At 40.4% G+C, this 13,875-nt stretch overlaps 1 protein-coding gene across 5 annotated transcripts in view; it reads left to right on the top strand.

The window, feature by feature from the left end:
• Positions 1–13,875, top strand: part of REPS2 (RALBP1 associated Eps domain containing 2) — a 636,764-nt gene that overhangs the window by 316,637 nt on the left and 306,252 nt on the right. The window lies entirely within an intron of this gene.

The raw sequence follows: 13,875 nt of genomic DNA, 5'->3' as shown, positions 1-13,875 counted from the left end.
CACCGGGCTTTAAGCCAGATCAAGAGAGAGAAAGGCAGAAAATGAAGAAAAGAGGGGCAGAGAAAGAAAAGCAGTGACAAAGGGAGTAAGGCAAGATAAAAAGTCTGCAGAAGTGAGATAAAGAGACAGGAAGTGTATGGTGATGGAGGAAAGAAGCCTGAAATGTAATGAAAACTAGGCAGAGTTCAATTTGGCAACACTAGGGGGGTGTTCCTGAGAAAAACCTTGGGCTCCTGACCTTGTTATTTATTTATTTATTCATTCACAAATTAAGCACTGCAGTCAGATGAAGGGTCACGTGCAAAGGGCAGCACATTCCACATGTAACAGAGATCCTAAACAACCAACCAGCTGTGTGTTCAAATGATCTGTGCTGCCTAGATGGACAATGTTGGGGGTTTCACTTATGAAAAAAGCATTGGCATTCTACGGGGAGATTCTTCAACCAGACACTGAAACCATATGCTGGAACCGGATAGAAAGCTTACCAGGGCTCTCATTCACTTAAACCTAATCCCAGCCTAAGTATGAAATGCCAGAGCTTTTGTAGACAAAGCTTGGAAGAAGATTCACAACAAAGATAGCTGAATGTTTAATTAAACAAATGTGTTGCTATAGGGACTTGAGAAGTTGAAGAGCAGCAGGTTATTAAAGATCAATGTGCAGCCATAATAGACAAATGTTAAACACTGATGCTGAAGTTGTGAAGTTTAAACACTTAATTTCAAAATATTTTATGTTGTAAGCATATGTTAAGACTATATTTTTACCATAATTACCAGTATTTAGAGCAAATGTAAATAAAGGGTAATTCTTGAAATACCACCCTCATAGCTGACCTTTTCTTTAAAAAAGTGTCTTTTATCGCTAGGCTTTGGGGTATGGGCTAGGCTGAGTCATAACTTTAGTTCTATATTCATAAAGTCACTTTTAGAGTCATGAGGTTAGTTTTAGGCTTTGGTTCAAGGTTCTATGGTTAGCATTATTCTTGATGTCAGGGCACAGGCATAGGGGAAGTTTTAGTAGTTAGCGTAGGGCCAAGGCCAATGTAATATTCAAATATAGGTTAACATTAAGTTTAGGTTAATGGTTTAGAGCATAGGTCTTCAAACATTTTGATGCCGGGACCCCCTCCCAAAATTTGTTAGGTGTAAGGACCCCCTCTTGACAACAAATTCTAGAACCTGGTACTCCTCATCATTGACCATCATAAACATCCCCAATTCCCACAGCAATTCATTTTTACGGTGAGGAAATAATATTAAACAGTGTTTAGCAAGCCAAAGGTCAGTAAGTGTGGGGGCGTGGTCAAACGTGTGGCTAAAAACAAAGGTCCTAATTTATGAGGATTTGGCATAGGGCAGTGCCACAGATCTTCTTGCTACACTGACTTACACCAATATAAAAGGGCAGGAGTGGACCGTATTTATGAAATACAGTGCATTCCTGTCCTTTCCCCCTGCGATGTTGCACAAATTGCTGCCTAGCGCCAACAAAGGCAGGGTTGTTTTTGTGCAGGAAGGAGAACCGTCCTGCACAAAAACAATCCAGAGAGGTATTTTCCTCTTTCAATATGTGCAACACACATGAAAAGAGGAAAATAGGAGGATATATATTTTTTTCCTAATTACGCCTGCTCTGGGAGGCGTAAGGTTCTGGCACTGCTCCAGTTTACTCGATTTTGTAAATCTGGGGCAGCATCAAAATCCATGGGTGCTGCGTGGGAACACCTACCACAACGCCCATGGAATGCCTCCTAGACTCAAAATAAGGCAACACAGTGGCTTACGCTGCTTTGACTTACTCCATATCTATGAGGCCAGGCAAAGCCGTGCAGGGTGGCTTTGTGTTACCTCATAGGTGTGATTGAGAGGCCTGTGCCGCCGGAGCATCAAAAAAAGGGATGCTCCGGTAGTGCAAGCCTCTCATAAATAAGCCCCAAAATATTCTGTAAGTTTTTTGAAGTCTTTCACTGTCAGGTAGCTACATATAAAATAACAGCGAGCTTAAATTAAAAATAAATAAAAGAAAGTTGCTACTCATTGGGAAATGCACTGTAGTGCATTATGAAACCTCTATTAGTTAATGCACTGCAGAAATCTGTGTGTAACCGTAGAGCAATAAAATGTAATCTTGGTTAGTGCAGAGGAGAATAGTGAGGTGTGTATTTTTAGTGCCAAAAGGTCACAACCTGTGACAGAAAGCACTGTGAATATGTAAGGCATTATTGTATACTTGCATTACACACAGTATAGGATAGGCCACTACCAGAAAGGTTTAAAATAAAAGGGTGCTTCCAAAACTTAGATTTAAGTAATACCAGAGCATCTGCAATACCATTTTTTAATAGCTGTCCCTTCAACACCTCCAGATGAAGTAAGCGCTATGTAAATACAATTACAATTAAAAGCACACACTTTACAGCGCAGTTGTTAACTCTTTGCAATACCACTCAAAATGAATAAATGTTTGGCATCGCAAAGCTTTGAGTGACTCGATCATTTACAGTCAGAACCGTCTCCCAAGCATCCTTTACAGTTGCAGATAGTGCACATCTGCATTTCGTTCAGGAAGAGGCGCCCTGGCGCAAAGGCGTCTTTAGCTGTGTGGCTTCCTTTCACACCACAGGAGACTCAATGAATCAAAGTTCAGCTGAGGCATTTTATTGATCAGACGAAGTGGGCTGGGGGAATGCGGGCCCCCTGCCCAGGACTCCACAGCCCACTTGGGGATCGCGACCCACAGATTGAAGACCTCTGGTTTAGAGTAAGTATTGGAGTTAGGTTTAGTGTTGGTTCTTGTTGCATTTTTCAGTTGTTTTTTTTACAACTTTCTGATTTCACCTTTGGGACTACAGTAATAAGCATTGGATCTGTGTTATTATATATTACAATTTCAGTGATTTGGTTTAACTGTCATGAGTCTGGCATTAAAGTGTACGTCTTATGATCCACAATTGGCATTTCATCTGTTTGGTTTTCTGGAAGAAGGGGAGTTTTTAGGATTTTTGGTTGGTAGATCAAGTTTAGTTACATTTTTGGGTCTGGTCTATCAGACAGGTTTTAGCGTTTATAGTTGAAAGTGTCTTGTGTACCATACCAAAAACTTACCCGCCCATTGCTTACCATAACTGACACTTTCATTTGCTTGCATTTTGTTAAATGGTTTGCCCTTCTCATCTTATGTTTATCCATCCCCTGGAGCTTAGCTTCTTCTTCATTCTTTTCATTGGCTGACTTGTATCTTTCCACTGCTGACATTTAAGTAGCTGCTCTTTAATTTTTTGTTAAGCACTGCATAAGAGTGCATGTGTTGTTTTTCTCTTGTGCTGCCTACCCCACTCAAGCACCTCCTGCTCTTACTTCCACCGTTACCTACCCCTCACTTTCTCCTTTGTTGCTCCCCTAAACCTTGCCGACTTTCAAATATAGGAATTTAATTTTTAAAAAAATGTCAGGGCCCAATAGCTGGCATTTGCTGCTTGGTGTACCACAAAACGAATAGGGCTTTCAGGGACTTCAGATATAATTCTATTAAATTTACCAATGTAAGTACTGTCCAAAATGAAATTGGTGCCCACGTCATTCTGTAAGCACGCAAAGGCGTGGTGATGCATCCGTGTGCATATGTCATAATGCATGCATGTGTCTACAGAATTACACAGCTGGCGACACCCATGGCGTCTCAGCAGCCTTTTTTCCTTTCTTTTATTTGCAGATGCTGCATAGCATTGACAAAGAAAACAGCGTGGTCAATAGGTCTACAAGAGGAGACCTACTGTCTTTGTGAGTGCTTTTTTATAACTAGTGGTAGGGAATGGGTCAAAATGTTTCGGCCACTTTCATTCATCCCATGAGTATTTCTTTGAAGCTGATGATTTCCATCCTTAATTGTTAGATGGAGTGGAGGTGCCAAGAGGGAGGCATGAGTAGATCTGTCTCTTTAAATAGTGTTGGTAGATGTTTTTCTGGTTGCCTATTGAATTTTTCTGTTGTATCTTCTTCCTTCAGCCAGTGGATTTTCTTAAAGATAAGGCTATGCATGGGAACGCGGAGCCGCATCTAGGGCCTTTGATGTCTTGTTCTACATTTTATGGGGAGTCTGTCGCTTATTACATCTGTGCACCTTCAATTGTTCTTCTGTCTATGTTAGTTTCAAAGAGAAATCCATGGCTGTTTTTAGGATTCTGATGACTGAATTTTGTAACCAAAAGCATTTGGTTCGCATGTGTTAAACAGAGACACTTACTTAAAATTTGGTGCTAAAAAATGAAATTTTGCTAAAAGCACCCATTCACAACTGGTCAGTGGGGAAAGTGCAATAGTTGTATTTAGAGATTAGAGCTGTTCCACGGAATGGAGAAACAGCACCAAAATGAGCCAAAAGGTATTAGTAGCTTAAATATTGTACTTCATGCAAAAAATACAAAATATGTACATGCAGATGAGCTGAATAACTACCAGCTGCAACACATTCCTTGGCCATCACGGTTCCTTTTTCTGGGTAAACATCTGCGTCTGGGGGCTAGTGAAATAGTAGGGGGTGCTCTACTTTTCGACCCAAGACCTTAGCATGACATTCATTCACCCTGCCTCTCTCACAGCATGGACATAGAAGAGGGGAATCCCCTTACAGGGAGGTAAAGCAGAGTCCTGCAGAGTGGACAGGCTGGAGCTCACTGCATACATCATGGTAGACTGAGCACCCAAACAATGGGGCCTATTCACGAAGGTAAATATACACGTGAACCAATCATCACTGATTCAAGTCCTTCATGGGTAAGATAGTACATGGATAGGAATAACCACTGTAAACTGGTTAACAGCAATCTGCTGCATGGTACCTTGGGTAACCTAGTTTTGGTGCGACCATCTTCACGGGTATATCGTCCCGGTCTTGGTCAAGGATTATAACATCCTGCCTTCTTACAATTCTAACATCCATCAGTGGACCTATTTTTTAATTATTATATTTTACTTTCACACTTGTTTACCAACGTATGTGTTTTTGTGCAAACTGTGCATTATGACTATAGCATTACAGTGAATGTATTTTGTAACTTGATTACGATTTCGTGTCGCATTGATTTCTATGGTAGTGTGTTGCGATACCTGTTCTTGGCCATGTGTGGTGCTTGACTTACCCAAAGTTTGGCTGTAATACATTTACAACAATTTTGACATCGATCGGATTGTAGTAAATTTCGAATCATAATCTATGAATAGCAGTGGTCTTACTCTTTTGTGGGTGTGTGCATGGCAATACCTATTTGCTTTCCTGATGCTTTTATGGGAAACAGCCATTACAACGTGACATTTTCCCGACTATTCTTTATCACGCACGCATTATAACACATGCGTCGTTACCACAAATAGCCTTTACCATGCATGCCATTACAACTAATTATCCTGTAATGGTATGCATGGTGAGGGCTATGCGTGGTAATGCTGGTGAAGGCTATCAGCATCATTAGAGGAAACGGAAAGATCCTTCTGTTTCCTCAGAATGAGCTGTGCCGCGCCTTAGGAGTGAGGTAAGGCGGATTGGGCCTGGGAGTGGAGGGGTACTGTTTATGGAGGGGGTGAGGAGAGACTCAGCATGGGTATGTGTAAGACAGCCTGAGAATGAGTCACCATGTGTGCGACAGACTGCGGGTGAAAGAGCGTGAACACCAGAGACTCGGATGGGTGAGTATGTGTATGACAGGCTCAGTAGAAGTATGTGTAAAAGAGCCATGGGGAGGAGTGTAGATGTGCAAGGCAGCCAGACTCAGTGTGTGTGAGATAAAATATGGTGGGGAATATGTATTAATCATGCTCGTTCTCCTGATATTGCACACAGGTTTTTGTTAGTGTGACAAAAGCATTTTCATACAGTTCCATTGAACTCTTTTAGAGACTATCATTTTTCTTCATAACCAATTCCTTTTACTATTATATAAAATGCTTATTGAACACCTACATGTTGATTTCATTATCCTTAACTACCATAGTTTCTAAGCCTGTCTGTGTTTAAAGGCTTGGTGTGGAGGGGAAGAGTCCTTCGGTTTTAGGTCAGAGCCGGGGAGTAGCTGGTTTTCAGACTTGGGGCGGAGGATGATTTTAGGGCTCAGGGCAGGAAGGTGGGGGTGTTTTAGGGCTCAGGGTGGGAAGTGGTATTTTTTTAAGAAGGGCTTAGGGGGTTGTCATGCTGGGGTCTTTACCGCGCATATACCTTTGACGTACGTGCTTTTACAACATAATTCACTGTAAAGGCATGCGTGGTAAAGGTTATGCATGGTAATGGCATTCTCGTTGTAACGCAAGCGTGGTAATGGCGTGCGTAGTTCTGTCATACAACCACTTTTTATATTGTACCCTTTATTTTCTTGGACAAAGTTGAGAATGCTTGGGACAGGGGGCCTTATAGTCTTTCTGGGTTTTGTTTTGGACTGATCTCCACTGGATCAACAGTAACTTGTTAAATTGTGCAGAGCACAACTTAGGGGTACAACCTAAAATTGTTAAAAATAAACAACTTGAAAGTCAAGTGCATAAAAATATCAGGGAATGGAAATCCTACAAGCTGCAAGTACTTCTTATTCAGGGCTCCCTGACTTTATGCTTTCGGATGGGGCTGAGTGAATGATGGATACAGGATGCAGCTATTCTGAAAAAAACATACAAAAATAGATGTGAGTAGTGACGGACTTTAAATGTCAAGGGGCTGCTAACTCTTGAGTGGCTGAAAAACCTATTAAGGAAGGTTGCATCAGATGTCTCTAAGGAAGAACCATATACCTTCATAGCCATGGGCAACATTTTTCGAAAGGGCACCTGGAATAGTGCACTATTCTGTCCTGTGCACTATACTTTCCTGTGCACTATACTGTTACCTGCCGTCCGCACTGGAATTCCGATCAGGTCAGCATGGAGCTGAAACTGCGTGTCCCTGGGCTCTGCCTGTACCTTCTTTTATTTCGTTTTTTACTTTATTGGTATTTTTGCATAAATTGGACTAACCGGAGCTGCGTACATAGTTAAGAAATAAGAGGAGTATATTTAAATGATAAAATGTTTTTTAATTGATTTGTTGTATTTCACTAAAGATATTTACATAGTGTTGACCCACCCTCATGGGCAGCACAGAACTTTGTGTAGAGCAATATTATACATAAAGATAGAGTAACATTATGATAGAGAACCAATAGAGTAACAACAAAACAAAGTAAGCACGATTGATTGAGGGACCAGAGCAAAGAAATTAGAAAGTACCATTAATAGCTGCTGGAGTAATGGTAGATAGAGCATGGGACATTTGAAACTGAGCAAGGAAGAGGGTGGTGTGTTCTTATTTTTGAAATAAGGAATATACTTTAACTAACAGTTTATTGAAAGTTCAAGAAAGCAAAATCTTTGCAAGAAAGAAAATTGCTTCTAAGGGGTCTTTACAATCGAAGAAGTCAAGTAACATCAGTACTCTACTTTTATTTCATTTCCCCTCCCCCAGAATGCTTCCCTCACCCATCCTAGCTCACTCCTGCACAATTATCTTAGTTGTGTCAACATACATGCTACTTCAAATGTAAGATATTTAGAACTGAGTCTGGCGTGAAATCATGGCTTCCCCTCCCAATGAAACAAAGGCCCAAATTGTGATGTAATTGCCTATATTTGGTTGAATCTGTTTATATTCAGTCCTTTTCTTCTTTTTCACTTTGATCAGCTGCTGGGAATGCATTCTCTGTAAAAAGGTCTATAGGCTTTCAGCTGTGATAAGTGTCCTATCATATTTGATCATATTTTCAAGTCTTTAGTCTCTCATAACTAATAAAAAACAGTTTGTGCCTATGGCTGTCAGGTACCATTAATGTACTGAGAACCTTCCGTTAGTAACCTTGAAGTTAGATATCGTGCCTACCATGCTGTGGCTGCTATGCCAGCCTCTCTTTCATTCTTTCTGACACTGTATGAGAGCTAGATAACAATTTAATAGGTGCAAAACACTGGTCAGTCATAATTTTATATACAACATCTTTTTGACACAAGTAGTATTCTATGGTAAGTCTCCTGCAGCTGTTCCAATCCTTTGAGTTCTAGTTAAATCTTGGTCCTTCCTCTCCAGTTTATTGTCACCATGTACAGTTCGGTGACACATTGAAAACCACATAGAGCCGACAATGGATTTGGGGAAAGGGTTCGTTAAGGCTGACTATGACCTATAGTGTTACACCCCCTAACACTGTGCAAAGATTTTGAGGCCATAGCTATTACCGGGGAAATCTAAAGACTCAGAGACTGTTTTATGATTAAACAAAAAAATATTGATCATGGATATTCTTCTGGACATAGAAAAAAATCAGCCAATGTATGTGCTCATGACTTTTTTCACTGGAAAATATCACTTCTTCAGGGCCACTCAATTCTAACGAGCAGATGAACTAACGAAAGACATTGAGCTTCCAATCACGGAATTTAAGCCTGCGTTATCACAGGTATACTTATCTAAAACAAGGTGTAACATAACACACAACATTTGGTAATACCAATATAGCTTCCAAATATTAGTCAGTTTACTTTTCCTTATAACCAGTACGAAGCAAACATTCGCCATTTTTCCACACATGGATGATCATGACTCATGAACTAATGATTGTGCAACTTCTCCTCCAACTACAAACCTATCTGATAAAGTCCAACAGATGAAATATGTGTTGGCTGTTATCCTGTATCTGGAACAATTAAATCATCTAGGACACCTACGGACTGACTTTTTGAATTATTTATAAGCTTTAGAATTGTACAACTGTGTTCCAATACAATTCTAAACACATGTTGGATAGAGAACCTGCTATTGGTAGAAGAGTGTGAGATATTGGTGGAGCACCGCATCTTGACTTAGTTATGCATAATATAAATTGTTGAATTAAACATTTTAACCCTACTGTATATAACTGGGAAGTTCAAATGGTTTACAGGTAACCTGCTACTTCTATTTACATGTCCTACTGCTAAAAGGAAGTGGAAATGCTCAATGGAAATGTGCCGCATTTTGTGAAACTTGAACATCTGTGTAGTAATACCAATTTTGGTGCGTTATTTCACATTTCGCATGTTGAAGCTTGTATGACCAGAAAAAAGGCCATGAAATACCATTGGGTGTTGCTCATACCAGACCACTTGTATGCATTCCTTAAAGTATGCATAATCAGATAGTTGTTTGTAAAACAGCTAGTGTCATTGCTCTGTCCTCTGCATACATCAACCACTAGTATGTCTTTTGTTAACAAAGGCACGTTGGTCATTGGGTTAGATAGATAGCACCTATCTATTTAGTTGGCATCCCACCAATATGTTTTGGGTAACCCATCCATAAATTACAGTTTCCACTTTTTCAGAATTTCCATTTGATATATTAACACTGTTTCTGCTTTGCTGTCAATAGAACCAGTGCTTAATTTGAGCTGGTGGTTTCCACTGCTCAGCACCGGCACTTAATTTCCAACTTCCACACTTATGACAGTCTGCCACATGATGGAGCAGTTTGTCTAATTTAGAGGTAAGCATAATAGCTGTTGTTTATTAATGCAAAATACATTAAATATGTTACTAACACCTGCTGTCCAAGCCATTCTTATAGTTGTAGGATCTGGAGTAGTCAAAACCGTCACACTTGTAAGAGTGTGATGGTTAGTAATTGTGTTAGTACTGTCACTGGCAGCGCTAGCAGGGGCATGGGTAGTGCAAGCTGCAGTGGTCTCCTGGCGAGGGCCCTGGCACTTGCTATTATTATTTCTTTTTATAAATTAAGCACTGAATAGACCTCAGGTGTTTAGTTAAAGACTTAGCCTTTTGACAGAGACTTTTTAAGACATGGGCAAACTAGGACATTGGACACGGCTCCCACTTTTCAAAGGCCCCCTGATAGAGTAATCTTTCTCCCACTCTATCTACCAAAACCTCTCTCTGTCTCTCTCTGACTTTCACTACCCTGTGCCATTTGTGGAAATTTTGTAAAAGATAGCTACTTTTGTGTTCAAGTTAAAGTATAATTCAATTTTGTTGGGCTTCATTTAGCAAGTTTAGAAGTTCTAATTTATTTCAAACCGGCCCCCAAAATATTATTTTCCCAGGCTCCAAAATTCTTAGGATAACACTGCTTTTGACGCATGGCGAAAGCTGATGCGTGGCATCCAGGAATCTGCCTGAGAGGAAAGTGTAAATTTTGTTTTATTTTATACAGTTTGATTTATATTTTTTACAGTCCTGAAATGCTATCTTCACTAATATATAACTGCTTTAAAACAAATATTTTAGCATTCATGTGTTGGGTAATTAACACCATTCGTTGTCGGCCATGTGTTTGCGAAAACCAACCAGTGGATAAGAGGCTGTGGCTTAAGGGCCGGAGCTGCAGACTTTGGAACTGCGGAACCAGGTTCGAGTCTCGGCTTGGCTCAACATCCTGTGATTCTCGGCAAATTATTTAATACACTCTGCCTACTAAAGTGAATGCGTCCTTGTGTAATGTAACTGGTGCTCATGTAATGCTCTCCAAAACCTTCAGGTCGACTTCTCGCTATATATTTTTTTTAAAAACTACAATAAAAAAAAAACAGGTACAGCCCCCACACACATGATCTCTCCTTTCGCGACTCGGATGCAGGAACACGCTGACCTGGTTTCAGACGGTCCCATCTCTGATTTACGGTGGGAGGGGACGATATTTAAAGATCAGGTCAGAGTGTTCCTTTTAGTCGGTTCTTTGCTTTTGAAGGTTGAGCGAGTCCCCTTTATGAGAATCTCTGTTAATTAAACATCTGTTGATTCTTCGTGCAGCTCAAAAAGAAAAGTACATCCTGGTCTGATTTTTAAATACAGATGCAATGCATGTGAATGGAAGCGAACTCAGTTTAAAACCACCAGGGAATGTTTCTCATTTGCTGTCCTAGAAAAATTACCTTTTGGTTTTCAGTATTTGTTTGTTTCGAGTTTGTCCTCCCTGTACTAGCAGCCTTGAATTACCATACATATGCATTAATCATTCCTTGTGCTTGCACGCAGTCTGATTTTCAATGAAGTATTCATGTTTGTGTTCGTGGTAATGCTTAACAGAATGCCTGTTAATTAGAGCTGCCCCTCCCGTGACATGACATTCAGCACGCTTAGGAGCCCAGGGGGCGTATCACATAAAGTGGCACTGACAGTGCTAAGTTAAGACCAGTCCCTACACAGTTTTGATCTGCCAGGTGACCTAAATAGTGAAAGAGGTGGGGAAGTTGTTCTTTTAGCACCTTAAAGAGTGTTAAAAGATCCTTTGTCGCTGGAGGTTTGAAAGTGTGCTGCTTTTGACTGGAAATGTAGCAGAATTTGTTGACATCTCAAAAGTAAACAACAGAATACATTACAATAACAACACAAAACAATGGAAATGTAAAGGGCACAATAAAACAGACTGAATAGAATGCATTCCGATAACCACAGAACTACACAACAACCCCCAATGAAGTAATGCAGCACAAAAGCACAACAGCGTATTACATCATCACCACACAACACTCAATGCAAGACATATGTACAAACATTTTTGTCACACATAAGCACCTTCAGAAACCAGGTTTTATAATACACTGTAAAGGGCACCAAGCACTGCCTTCCCTACCAACAAGGACATTTAACAGCACCAGTCAAAATGTTTTATCTGGCTCTATATCAAGAATTCCTACAAAATGTAGATACTGAGGGAGGTTGTTGCTACACACAGACATTCAAGCTCAGGAAGGCCTGCCAAAGAGCAGTTTGAATGGTGCCTAAAGATGAGCACCTTTCAGAGCCTAAGGGTGTTTTCTGTCCCCGAGCAGCACCATCATTTTTAGATCATTAACTGATATACATGAGGCGGGCCTTTGTCAAGAGTGGCATTGTGGGCGAAGAATGATGGACTGGAATGCTGCCCTGAGTGATTGCCAATGGATGAAATTAATTCAAGCATTCCATCCATCACCTTGTTGTTATTGCAGTCACGCCCTATGTGCGATGGGTATGCTCAGATGTGAGTCCTGTGCTCACTGTGCCATAGGACTCATGCTATATCTCATAAATAGGTTGAAACTAGTCTGGGGTTGCTAATGCCTCCTTCTGGAATGGTCCTCCCTGGCAGTTCTGGACAGACTGTTCCCATGAGTAGCAGGGTCGGTACTGATTTCCATATTGTGTGCCTTTGTCTAGAGTAGAATGGTGGGTGAAAAATTATGGACTGGAAAGAGGCCCTGAGTGATTGCCAGTGTCTGAGATTAATTCAAGCATTTTATTGATTGCCTTCTTGTTGTTGCAGTTTAAGCCCTAAGTGTGATGGGGAAGCAGCAAAAAATTGAGTTTGTGCTGTCTAAGTCTTTTTTGCAAATTCATATACAAGCTGCACTCGAGTGGATGGACCTTTGTCTCAAATTGAGACTTTAAATCACCAAATCAGTAACTTGTCATTAACAGTGAAGCACATTTTGCCCCACAAGAATGACAGAGTAGTAGATTTGGAAGCAATGGTGGTTTATTAGCAGATTTGCAAAGTTACAAACTCAATTTTTCAAACTAATTATAATCAAAATCACCTTGTAAGAGCATGGTTCAGCATAATCCAAATAAGTCAAAATAACAAAGGCGATTGCCATATGCAAATTGCATAAGGTTCAGTTTTCCATGATGGGAAATTACCTAATGTTAAGTCAATAATTCCTGATGAGGTAATGGCAATCAAGCAGTAGGTGTCAAGCAAGTAAAGTCTCTAAAGGTGGAAGCAAATTAACTGTCAGTCAGGTAAAAGTCTCTTAAGGTAGAACCAAATTAACGTTCAGTCATGTAAGTGAGAAACTATTTGCTTAAGGTGTTAATTCTATGAGCAGGAACAAAGGCAAGCAATCAGGTCTCAAGAGCATAGAGAGGGATGTCTGGTTTCAAGCAAGTGGGAAACCATATCTGAATCTAACTAGCTTAGCAATGCACAAATAAACATATACAGCTTTCAGTGAAGAGATTCCCAAAGGGTTGGGGCCAATCAAAAGCCAGCATTTCCCAATAAGGTGGCATTGACGTTCTCACCAGGCCTCACATAAAGAAAGCTTACAGCTGCGCAGCCTTCAGGAGATATCTTGTACAGAATAGCTAGGACATGTCGGTTCATCCCCAGTGCAGGTCCAAGAAAGTCATTATTCAGTTACAGTGAAATTCTCAAAGAAAAACAGTTTGTATAAAGACTAAATATTAAAACCAATTAGTCAATTCAAAGTCCTGCTTTGACTTCTTGGCCCCTGAAACGATAGAGTGCGATTACACACAGCAGCCAAATGCACATTTTCAATGTTAACATTAGTCTGTTCACTGAGGCTTCCATCATCTATGGCTAATTTATTGTTAACACACTTTAACTATGGTCAACTATAACTTGAGGATTGCTAACTATTATCAACATAACATGAAAAATCACACTTTATACATGATTTATGATATGTAGGTTAATAAGTTTCACCCATTGGTATGCTCAGATGTGATCCCTGTGCTCACTTTGTCATAGGACTGAAGTTATACTTCACTGATGAGATCTAAGTAGGTTGGTTCCAGTCTGGGGTTGCTTGGGCTGCCTTCTGGAGAGTGGCTTGTTTGGCAGTTCTAAATAGACTGTTCTCATGAGGAACAGAGTTGGTACTGATTTGCGTAATGCAGGGCTTTGTCTACAGTGGCATGGTGGGTGAAAAACAATGAACTGGAATGCAGCCTGAGTGATTGCCAGTGACAGAGATTATTCAAGCATTCCATCCATCACCTTGTGTTGTTGCAGTTTGTGCCCTAAGTGTGACAGGTATGTCTAGGCCTGGGTCCTGTGTTTACTTTGCTGTAGCACTCA

This window comes from Pleurodeles waltl, chromosome 8 (assembly GCF_031143425.1).
Source record: "Pleurodeles waltl isolate 20211129_DDA chromosome 8, aPleWal1.hap1.20221129, whole genome shotgun sequence".
Taxonomy (NCBI): domain Eukaryota; kingdom Metazoa; phylum Chordata; class Amphibia; order Caudata; family Salamandridae; genus Pleurodeles; species Pleurodeles waltl.
Note: the sequence above shows the minus strand (reverse complement) of the source record. Positions and strands in the feature narration are given on the sequence as shown.